The sequence below is a fragment of the Euleptes europaea genome, chromosome 9 (genome assembly GCF_029931775.1).
Source record: "Euleptes europaea isolate rEulEur1 chromosome 9, rEulEur1.hap1, whole genome shotgun sequence".
Classification (NCBI taxonomy): Eukaryota; Metazoa; Chordata; class Lepidosauria; order Squamata; family Sphaerodactylidae; genus Euleptes; species Euleptes europaea.
Window position 1 is genome coordinate 88,277,390 of NC_079320.1, and position 11,930 is coordinate 88,289,319.

Here is an 11,930-nt window from a genome sequence, read left to right on the forward strand (position 1 = left end):
ACTGTTCAATATTCCCTGCTGTGTTGCTGGCATGGCTCGTCGTTCTGAATTAGGTCAACCTTCCCTAGAAACAGACTTGGCTGAAGGTGTTCAGACTATTTATTAGTTTATACTCGGGTAGAAAGGGCTATTTGGCACGCTTAAAAGATGATTCTTATAGGTCTACCTAGTTTAAGACTGTTCACAATAAATTTTTGGCTGTTGATGTTACTCTAAACACTACTCAGGAATTAGTTCTCATGCAACGTTTGCTTTGGTGAGAAGTCATGCAAAATTAATTGATTGTTGAAACTCTGCTTTTAGAGTACACCGCACTTATTAATCTCAGTTTTTTGGCTTTCCTCCTCTAAATCTCTTCCCTCTTATACTTATCTGTTGATCTCTCCAAGTCTTTTAAGAGCTTTTATACTCATCAGACTAAAAGCCCACTCTTCAGTAGTTATGATGGGTAGGTTTTTGCACTTACCTTACTCAGAACGAATTTGCTCCTGTTTTTAGCCAATATTTTTTTCTTTTTTAAAAAACAAAAAACATAATTTTTTTAAAGGATTTACATAAAGACAAAAATATAACAACAGTGGTGGCAGATCTACACATAAGTTTCTAAAAACGGTTTCCAAATATCTAAAAATAAGTCCATGTGCAATTGCTGTCTGCAAGCCATGCATTAAAATATTGATAGAGTTCTAAGGTCCTCAATCCATTGATTTACCGGAGGTTGGCTTTTATCTTTCCAGTATTGTAATATGAGTCTTTTAAGTTCAGTAAGGGCACTGGCACAAACAAGTTACAGCATATTCTGCTTTCACTAATAGTATATAATTTTGTTCATATTTAACTTTTTGCAGCTCCCAATACAGATCTGGTGTAGGAAACATAGCAAACTAGCTTAAATGATATTTTAATTTGTCTTTCAATATTATTTCTTTCATTTCTCTACTCTTCTTAGGAGAGGCATATGCAATGATTTCCCTTCTAATAAAAGCTTTACAGGCATCCCATTCAATAGGACAAGTACTTGCTGTTCCCTGATTTATATTCAAATATTCTGATAACCCGGCCATCATCTGATTTTTAAAAGTCTCATCATTAAGATGCCATAAACCAGGTGGTCTAACCCAGTCTGTAATAGTCTTACAACCACACAACTGCAGCGCACAACTTTGCGGGGTTTTCCTTCTCTGTCGATCTTGCAGAGGCCTACCCCCTCACCCAGTGTACCCACTCTCTGCAAGATCGACAGAGAAGGAAAACCCCGCAAAGTTGTGGGCTCCAGTTGTGTGGTTGTAAAAGACTATGGCAAAGAATCCACGAGCCGAGCCAGAAGCCTTCCCCTGTCTGTTCCTGGGCTTCCAGAGGCCTGAGTGGCCCGGCGAGCCCAGCCAAGATCTCCCCCCCCCCCTTTCTGGGCTTGCTGGGGCCAGAGGAGCCCCGCGAGCCCAACCAAGATCCTTTCCTCTTCCTCTTTGTGTTTCTCTCCCTCTCTTTCATTCTTTTTCTTTATCTCCTCTCATTTTCTCTCCCTCTTTTTCTCTCTTTCACCCTCTTTTTCTGTCTCTCTCCCTTTCTTTCTTTTCTTTCTTTCTGTCTTTCTTTCTTTCTTTCCCCCTTCCTTCCTCTCCCTCCCTCTTTCTCTCCCTCTTTCTCTCCTATCTGTTTCACTCTTTCTGTCTCTCTCTTTCTCCCTCTTTATTTCTCTTTCTCTTCTCTCTCTCTTTTCCCCTGTCTTTCTGGACTGGGAGAGAGCTGCAGGCTCACCAGTCAAGGCAGCCAGTCTTCCCCTAGTCCAGATCTGGGCTGGTGAATCTGCTGCGGGCTCACCAGCCAAGGCAGCCACACACACCCCAGTCCAGATCTGGGCTGGTTCGCCAGCCAAGGTTTAAATTTTTTAACAAAATCAACATCAGGGACTGAAGAAAAGCTTTATAGAGGACACCTGCAAAGTCAATTGATTATATTATTTTTTACTTAAAATACAAACATACTTTAAAAAATAACAACAAGACTGTTATATAAAAGAAAATACTGCAAGAATGTTATTGTTATAAGCTTGTTTGTGTTTTAAGTAAAAAACAATGTCATTAATTGACTTTGCCTGTGTCTTTTATAAAGTTTGTACAGTGAGGGAAAAAAGTATTTGATCCCCTGCTGAATTTGCCCTTTTGCCCTCTGACAAAGAAATGACCAGTCCATAATTTTAATGGTATGTCTATTGTAGCGGTGAGAGACAGAATAACAACGGGAAAAACCCCAGAAACCCAGAAGACAAAAGTCAGAGATTGATCTGCATTATAATGAGTGAAATAAGTATTTGATCCCTTTGCAAAAGATGACTTAGTACTAGGTGGCAAAACCCTTGTTGGCAATTACAGAGGTCAGACGTTTCTTGTAGGTGGCCACCAGATTTGCACACATCTCAGGAGGTATTTTGTCCCACTCCTCTTTGCAGATCCTCTCCAAGTCAGTAAGATTTGGAGGCTGATGTGTAGCTACTCGAACCTTCAGCTCCCTCCACAGATTTTCGATGGGATTAAGATCTGGAGACTGGCTAGGCCACTGCAGGACCTTAATGTGCTTCTTGTTGAGCCACTCCTTTGTTGCCTTGGCCGTGTGTTTTGGGTCATTGTCATGCTGGAATACCCATCCTCGACCCATTTTCAATGCCCTGGCTGAGGGAAGGAGGTGTTCACCCAAGATTTGACGATACATGGTCCCGTCCATCGTCCCTTCGATGCGGTGACGGTGTCCTGTCCCCTTAGTAGAAAAACACCCCCAAAGCATAATATGTCCGCCTCCATGTTTGACGGTGGGGATGATGTTCTTGGGGTCGTAGGCAGCATTCCTCCAAACACGGCGAGTTGAGTTGATGCCAAAGAGCTCTATTTTGGTCTCATCTGACCCCAACACTTTCACCCAGTTCTCCTTTGGGTCATTCAGATGTGCATTGGCAAACTGCAGACGGGCCTGTACATGTGCTGTCTTGAGCATGGGGACCTTGCGGGCTCTGCAAGATCTCAGTCCTTCACGGCGTAGTATGTTACCAACTGTTTTCATGGTGACTATGGTCCCTTCCAACTCTATGATTCTATTTTTCTATGAGGGCGGGGTTTGGGGAGGGAAGGGACTTCAATGCCATAGAGTCCAATTTCCAAAGTGGCCATTTTCTCCAAGTGATCTGATCTCTATCGGCTGGAGATCAGTTGTAATAGCGGGAGATCTCCAGCTAGTACCTGGAGGTTGGATACCCTACTAACAAATGAGTTCAACACCCCTGGATTAGATGTATTGGTATCATATACCTCACCAGCCCAATCCATATACAAGTAATTCTTATCCTTTGCCATTATATGAGTTTCTTTTTTTCTTTTTTATAAATTTTTAATAAATTTTTAAACAAAACAAAATACAAACAAAAATATATATCAATATAGACAGCTACATAATAAGAATAATAAATCTATGAAAAAATTCAACAAACTAGCCAAACATACAATTAATACATTCTTATTACAATTATCTTATCCATTATGTTCCCACCTCCCACCACCAGTGTACCCTTAAGCCCTCCCAGCACCGTGTTGAACTTCTAAACAGTTTGTTAATAAATCAGTTAGCTTAATTAAAATTACAAAATTGAATCTACAACTTGTTCACTATACACATAAAATTCATTTTTGCCAGTTTATCCCAATATGCGAATGCTTTGGACCACATATTTTTAAAATCTTCCATATCCTTCCCCTGCAGGGAATCTGTTAATTTAGCCATCCGCACATATAACCATAGTTTTTCCCTCCAGTCCTTAATTGAAGGTCTATTTACAAGCTTCCAAGATTTAGCAATAACCATCCTAGCTACTGCAAAACTATATTGGCATATGACTCTATCATTCTTATTCATATTTTCTCTATGAATTCCTAATAAACAAAAATCTGGATCCATATTTACTTTACTATTAATCAAATTGTTTGTCTCCCGCACTACTTGTCTCCAGAATTTTTTAATTTTTTACAAACCCACCAAGCATGCATAAAAGTTCCTTTGTCCATTCCGCATTTCCAACATGAATCAGAATTTCCCATCTTAAATTTACTTACCATTTCTGGTGTAATATACCATCTATAAAACATCTTATACATGTTCTCTCTTATTTCATTAGTAATTGTAAATTTAAATTCTGTTTTCCATAACCTTTCCCAAACCTCAAGATTAATATTATATCCCAAATCTCTCATCCATTTTATCATAACTGGTTTAATCCTCTCTTGCTCTAAATTGGTTTCTACTATAAGTTTATACATCCTTGTTATTTGACCTTTATTACCCAAATTTAATATTACTTCCAATTTAGATTTATTTCTATTAAACCCTAATAATTTATCTTTATTAAATATATCATTTAACTTATAATACATAAACCAATCTCCAATCTTAAGTTCTTCTCTTGGTTTAAGAATCCAAGTATCCACATATTCCTCAATAATATCCCTATATCTAAATTAAGCTGCATACCCCTTTTCATATATGCTTCTATGGGATTAATCCATCCTGGTGTTTTAAATTCCCAGCATCTTTTATATCTTTTCCAAATTTGTAATAAACTATTCCTTATAACATGGTTAAAGTCTTTATTTATTTTTTCTTTATCATACCACAGGTATGCATGCCAGCCAAATCCTATAATAAATCCTTCCAATTCCAATAGTCTAGGATTCTCCAATAATATCCAATTCCTTAACCAACCAAAGCAGGCTGCTTCATAATATGTTCTTAAATCTGGAAGCGCCAGTCCTCCAGTTTCTTTTAATTCAATTAAATTATTGTAAGCTATCCTATGTCTTTCTTTTCCCCATAAAAAATTCAAAATATCCTTCTTCCAAACTTTAAAAATCTTTACTCCTTTTATAATCGGCAAGTTCTGAAACAAAAAAATCATCTTAGGTAATACCACCATTTTAATGACTGAGATCCATCCCCATAAAGACAACAGTATTTTCTCCCAATGTTTAAAATCTTTGACAATTTGGTGCCAAATTTTTAAATAATTATTCTGGAACAAGTTAAGATTATTTGAGGTTAACCATATTCCTAAATATCTAACTTTAGACTCAACAATAAAACCTGTTTTTTTTAATTAGATCTGCTTGTTGTGATAGAGTCATATGCTTTACCAAAATCTTGGTTTTACTTCTATTTATTTTAAATCCAGCAAGCTTTCCATAGACCTCTACAATATTATTCCATTTTTCCATTTGACAGTTAGGATTAGTCAATACACATACTAAATCATCCATGTACGCTTTTACCTTATAATGATTCCTCCCAATTTTTATACCTACAATATTATCATCTAGTCTAAACTTATTCAATAATACTTCTAAAACTAAAATAAACAACAAAGGTGAAATGGGGCAACCTTGTCTGGTGCCCTTTTGAATTTCTAATGATGATGATAATACTCCATTAACCATAAGTCTAGCAGTTTGTTGGGTATATATATTCCCAATTGCTTTTTTAAAGCCAACACCCAATCCCATATATTCCAATACTTTTCCCATAAATTTCCAATTTACATTATCAAAAGCTTTCTCTGCGTCTAAAAAAATCATAGCCATTGGGGTTGGAGTAAACTCTGAATACTCTAATAAATCTATCACTGTTCTAACATTTTGGCTAATCATTCTTCTGGGAAGAAAACCAGTTTGATCTTCATGTATATAGTCATTTAATACCTTTTTTAGCCTTGTGGCTAAAATATCAACAAATAATTTATAATCATTGTTTAATAATGAAATAGGTCTAAAGTTCTTAACTTCCAATAAATCTGTATCCAATTTTGGTATTAATACTATATTTGCCTGTTTCCAAGTTTGTGGAATAGAACCATCTTGTAAACATAAATTCATTACTTTCAATAGGTATGGAGATATCTGTTCTTCAAATATTTTATAATAAAATGCCGTAAATACATCTGGCCCCGGTGATTTATTTAGTTTACTTTTACCAATTGCTATTTTTAACTCCTCGGGAGTTATAATAGAGAGTAAAAAATCCTTCTGTTCTTGTGATATACATTTCCAATTGAATTGTTTCAGATATGCATCTATTTCTTTATCTGAGATTGGTTGCTCCCGGTATAAATTTTTATAATAATCTACAAATGTCTCCATTATTTTCTGTTTGTCTGTTGTTATTTTACCTTCTTTCCTTATTTTAACTATTGGTGTCTTTTTCTCCCTTTGTTTTATTTGCCAGGCTAGCAACTTGCCAGGCTTATCAGCATGTTCAAAAAATCTTTGCCTGTTGAACATAATTTTATTTTCTATTTCTGCTGTTATTAATAACTCATATTGTTGTTGTAATTGTTTCAAGTTGTTAGCCCTCTCTTGCTTATCTAATTTATCTTGAGATCTTTTCATTTGTATTTCTTCTACCTTAATTTTTTCTAAAATTATTTTCTTTTGTTTTTCCTTCATCTTAAACCACCTCGTATTTTGTTGAATCAAAAAACCTCTTAATTACTGCTTTACCAGCATATGTATTGGTAACATATACCTCACCAGCCCAATCCATATACAAGTAATTCTTATCCTTTGCCATTATATGAGTTTCTTGTAAAAACACCACATCAGCTTTAAGATATTTCAACTTGGATATAACTTTTTAACGCTTACTAGAATCCCTCAGGCCCTTATCATTTCATGATATCATGTTGAACATCACTTGAAAATAATATACCTGATCCACAATGCCTAATTCCCCAGTCATAGAAAAGTTACAAAGTATCATAGAGAGAACTTTACTATCTATAAAGTATTTACTATAAAAATAACAGAAAAATACATATGAAGTAAAAATTACTGACGAGCAAAAAAAGAGGGAAAATATCTGTTTAAACTAACCACCAGTGGAAGAAAAAAGAGGGGAATAAAATCCAACCTGAAAACAGAAGCTGGGTACCCAAGGTTGGGTAGAAAGAAAGAAAAATGTATATAAATACTGAAATTATAATTTATTAGAAGCGCCATGTAAAGGTTAAAAATATTTAAAAACATTAAAATAGCACAATGGCATTTCCCAGGTTTGATAACTGTAACCACATACCAAACGTGTTTTGGCCTATTGGGCCTTCATCTGTGGTTAATTAAAACACATGTTAAGCCTGCACACATTTACAGAAATCAATAAATCAATACATATACAAACAGTTCAAACCCAACCAGGCATGTATATAGGTTGTAAAATCTATTACAAATTACTCAAACGTTGGTCAGATTGGTTCTAGTTGTAATACTGGTTAGTATATGTCTCTCATATACTATGTGTGCAGGTATCAACCTAGTAGAGCAGTGGAACCTAGTAGAATTTTTTTTAAGTAAAAAAAAGGGGGGAACAACCAAAATAAACTAATTAAACAACTTCTGGTTAAGCTGGCGGAATAATCAACTCTGTGTTGATCCTGCCTCTTCTTCATATCATGCTTCTTCATATCATGCTTTGATGTGTTTGATATTGCAGCTATTTGCTCTTGCTTTAGTATTTTACTTTTGTTATTATTTCTTCTGATAAGTGGGCTTATAACTTCAAAACTAAGAGCCATAAAGGAAAAGAAACTAAGACAGCTGCCGAACCTTCTTCCATTGACGGTCAAGAAGAGCTAATTCTGTGGCTGAAAACAGTGGCAGCTCAGCTGGAAAACAATCTGTACAGATAAAACAGCAGTCTGAAGAATTAAAAAATCAGTCTGGAGAACTAAAATAGCTTTCTGCTAACAATAAGATGATTGACAATTCAGTTCAACAGCTTCGGGGTTGATTGAGGCTATCGGTGCACGAGTTCAACAGATGGAGTCCAAAACAGCTGCTTTGGAAAATCGAACAGTGGCTCATGAAACAGCAGTCTCAGCTTCATATGATATCCTGTCCAGCTGGATATCCCAGCTCGAGAGCTCTGCTTGTTGATTTAATCTTCATGTCCTTGGTCTTTCAGAAGAGCATGAAAAGGTGGGCCAGCAAAAGCTGGTGGGATTTATGGGAAAGTTTTTTTGTAAGCTTGTGCAGCTTCTGTCTGACTTTTCAGCTGCAAATTTTAGTCTTCCCCATACTGTGGGAATTGCTGAGTGCTCCTTCCCGCCTGTTGGAGGGGGGGTTGCCTGGGTAACCGGTTATCTCCTTTTGCTCTCCCATATATGCTGTGTGCCTTGCCTTTGACCCTTACTAGTGTCCTTTTGAATATGGCTTCTGAAACCTGTCGATTCTAACCAATAAAACTGCTTTCGTGGATTTGCCATCTGCTGAAATCTGTTTATGGGTTGCCGCAGGGCTAGAGCTTACAATAAGATAAAAATAGATATACAAAATTATTTTTCTGAGAATGAAGACAAAGGAATTTCAGATGAAGTGGTATGGGATGCCGGTAAAGCAGCAGTTAGAGGACTTTTGATACAACAAAATTCAAGATGGTTTAAAGAGAGGGAGGCACAAAAGAAGAAGATATTAGAAGAAATTAAACTGGGAGAAAGACAGCTAAGAAAATCACAAGATAAATCACTCAAACAAGAACAGACAGATACGTTAAAAAAGTTACAACATCAATATGAATTTTTAATAACTTCAGAAATAGAGAAAAAAATAATGTTTAATAGACAGAGATTTTTTGAACATGCCAATAAACCGGGTAAATTATTAGCTTGGCAGCTTAAATATAAAGAGAAGAAATTACCAATATTAAAAATTAAGAAGGAGGGTAAAATAACAACAAACAAACAAAAAATTATGAAAACTTTCATAGATTATTATTCAAATTTATATAGACAAAATGTTGTTTCAGAGAGGGAAATGGATATTTATTTAAATAAATTTGATTGGGATGGAATATCACAAGAGCATAAGGAATTATTGGACTCTAGAATAACTATGGAGGAATTAAAAACTGTTATAGGTAAAAGCAAATTAAATAAGTCTCCAGGCAAAGATGGATTTACAGCATTTTATTATAAAACCTTCATAGAAGAACTATCTCCACATTTATTAAAGGTGATGAATCATTGCTTGCAGAACGGATCCATCCCACAAACCTGGAAACAAGCAAATATAGATTTAATACCAAAACCAAACTCAGATTTATTGGATGTCAAAAATTATAGACCAATTTCATTATTGAATAATGATTATAAACTTTTCGTAGCCATTTTAGCAAATAGATTAAAAATAGTATTAAATCAGGTTATACATGAGGACCAAGCTGGATTTCTCCCAGGTAGACTGATTAGTCAAAATGTTAGATTAGTAATAGATCTTTTAGAATATGCAGAATCTACCACTACTCCTATAGCAATGATATTTTTAGATGCAGAAAAAGCATTTGATAATGTAAATTGGAAATTTATGAAAAAAATATTAGAGTATATGGGCTTGGGGAAAAAATTTAAGTCAGCTATTGGAAATATTTACACTTATCAATCAGCTAGATTGCTGATCAATGGTAATTTGACATCACAATTTGAAATCCAAAAAGGCACTAGACAAGGTTGCCCTCTTTCACCTTTATTGTTTATTTTAGTGTTAGAAGTTTTATTGAGAAAGATTAGAAATATCCCAGATATAATAGGATGTCAATTTGGGAGAAATCATTTTAAGGTTAAAGCTTATGCTGATGATTTAGTTTGTTTTCTGATTAATCCTATTAGTCAAATTGATAATTGGAACAAAACGGTTGAGGTTTATGGAAAACTTGCATAATGGAAAATAAATAAAAATAAAATATTGGTTAAAAATATGACACTTTTGCAGAAGCAAGAATTATCCAAAAGGACAGGCTTCTCTATTGAACATAAAATAAAATACTTGGGTATTTGGTTAACTTCAAACAATCTTAATTTATTTAAAAACAATTATATTAAGTTATGGCAACAAATTGTTGTAGATTTAAAAAATTGGGGGATAATATCCCTATCATTATGGGGTAGAATTTCGGTAATTAAAATGATGGTATTACCTAAAATGCTTTTTTTGTTTCAAAACTTACCAATTATAAAAGGGGCTCAAATATTTAAAAATTGGAAGAAAGATATTCTAAATTTTTTATGGGGCAAAGAAAGACATAGAATAGCATATAATAATTTAATTGAACTAAAAGAAACAGGAGGTTTGGGGTTACCAGATTTGAGAATGTATTATGAGGCATCTTGTGGTTTTTTTTTTTGGGGGGGGGGTTAAAAACCTGGATTTTGTTAGAGAATTCCAAAATATTGGAAATAGAAGGTTTTAATTTATGTTTTGGTTGGCATGCATATTTGTGGTATGATAAGGAAAATGTAAACAAAGATTTTAATATTCACATATATTCACAAAGATAAGCAAGTTGGATTTAATAAAAAACAAATCTAAATTAGAAAATATATTAATAAAGGGAAATAAAGGATTGATTGGAAGGATATATAGATTATTAATTGAAGTAAATTTAGAACAAGAAAGAATTAAACCAGTAATGGTGAAATGGATGAAAGAGTTAGGATATAATATTGATTTGGAAATATGGGAAAACTTATGGAAGAAAGAATTCAAATTTACAATAACCAATGAAATTAGAGAGAACTTATATAAAATGTTTTATAGATGGTACATAACTCCAGTGATAAGTAAAATGAAAAAAAGGAGACATGGATCTATGTTGGAAATGTGGAAAGGAGAGAGGAACTTTTATGCATGCATGGTGGATATGTAAAAAAATTAAAAAAATTTGGAAAAAAGTAACAAGAGAAACTAATAATTTGATTAATACGAGAGTAAAAAGAAATCCTGCATTTTGTTTATTGGGGATTCCTCAAGAAAAAATGGATAGAAATGATAGGGTCATTTGTCAATATAGTTTTGCTGCTGCGAGAATTATAATAGCTAAAGTTTGGAAGCAAGTAAATAAACCTTCAGTTAGTGACTGGAGAAAGAAATGATGGATGTATATGAGGATGGCCAAATTAACAGAATTCCTACATGGAAAAGATATGGAAGAATTTAAAAAAACATGGGCGAAGGCCGTCACATATTGGGATAAACTGGAAAAAGGAATTTTACTATTTTAGTTAATGAGTTATAGAAATAAGTTTAACTTTTTTATTATCTTACTGTCAATAGTATTCTTTAAACTGTTTAGACACTTCTCTGGAAGTCTGGTGACGGGTCACTTTTTATGGTGGGTGGTGGGTCAAAAGGATATTTTGAATTTTGTAATTTTGCAATTTTGATTGTATTACGCAGATTATATTATTGATATTTTTTGTATTTTTTATTATTGTATTTGTTTGTTTTGTTTTATGTGTTATGTTATAAAAATAAAAAAATACAAATTTACAAAAGCACAAAGTCTTGCAAAAGATATGAATCTGCAATATTACATTAAGCATCCTGCCATTTTCTGCATGCACTATATCAAGGCCAAATCAAAAAGTTTCAGATTCCAGCAGCAGCAGAATAATTTCTTACTGGTCTGCAAGATTTACGCTCCGCTGTTCCAAATGCTTAAGACTTAAATTTATACCCACCCCTTCCAGAAGGGTGGTCAGGTCCCACTGTAGGACAGTGCCCACAGGCGCATTCTGGAGAGAGAGAAGTCAGAAAAAAAAGTCACAATACCAAGTATGAGAATGGGCAGTCTGAAGACGCAGACGGCTGGAAGGAAAGGAGTTCAGGCTTTGCGAGCCGCTGTAGCGAGAGCAGTTCAGCCTGAACAAGGCAAATCATATCTTACTGGGTCTTGCTAGCATCAGTATTTTGTGAAGGAAAAGAAGGAGACAGGATGGAACCCATTCCACGGGGCAATACTCCCAACACACAGGCCCAGACTGCTGAGATGGTCATGACGGAGCCCAAGTTACACTCTTCCCACATCTACCAGAGTGCCACAGGTGATTACAACCAGGAAGACTGGTATGC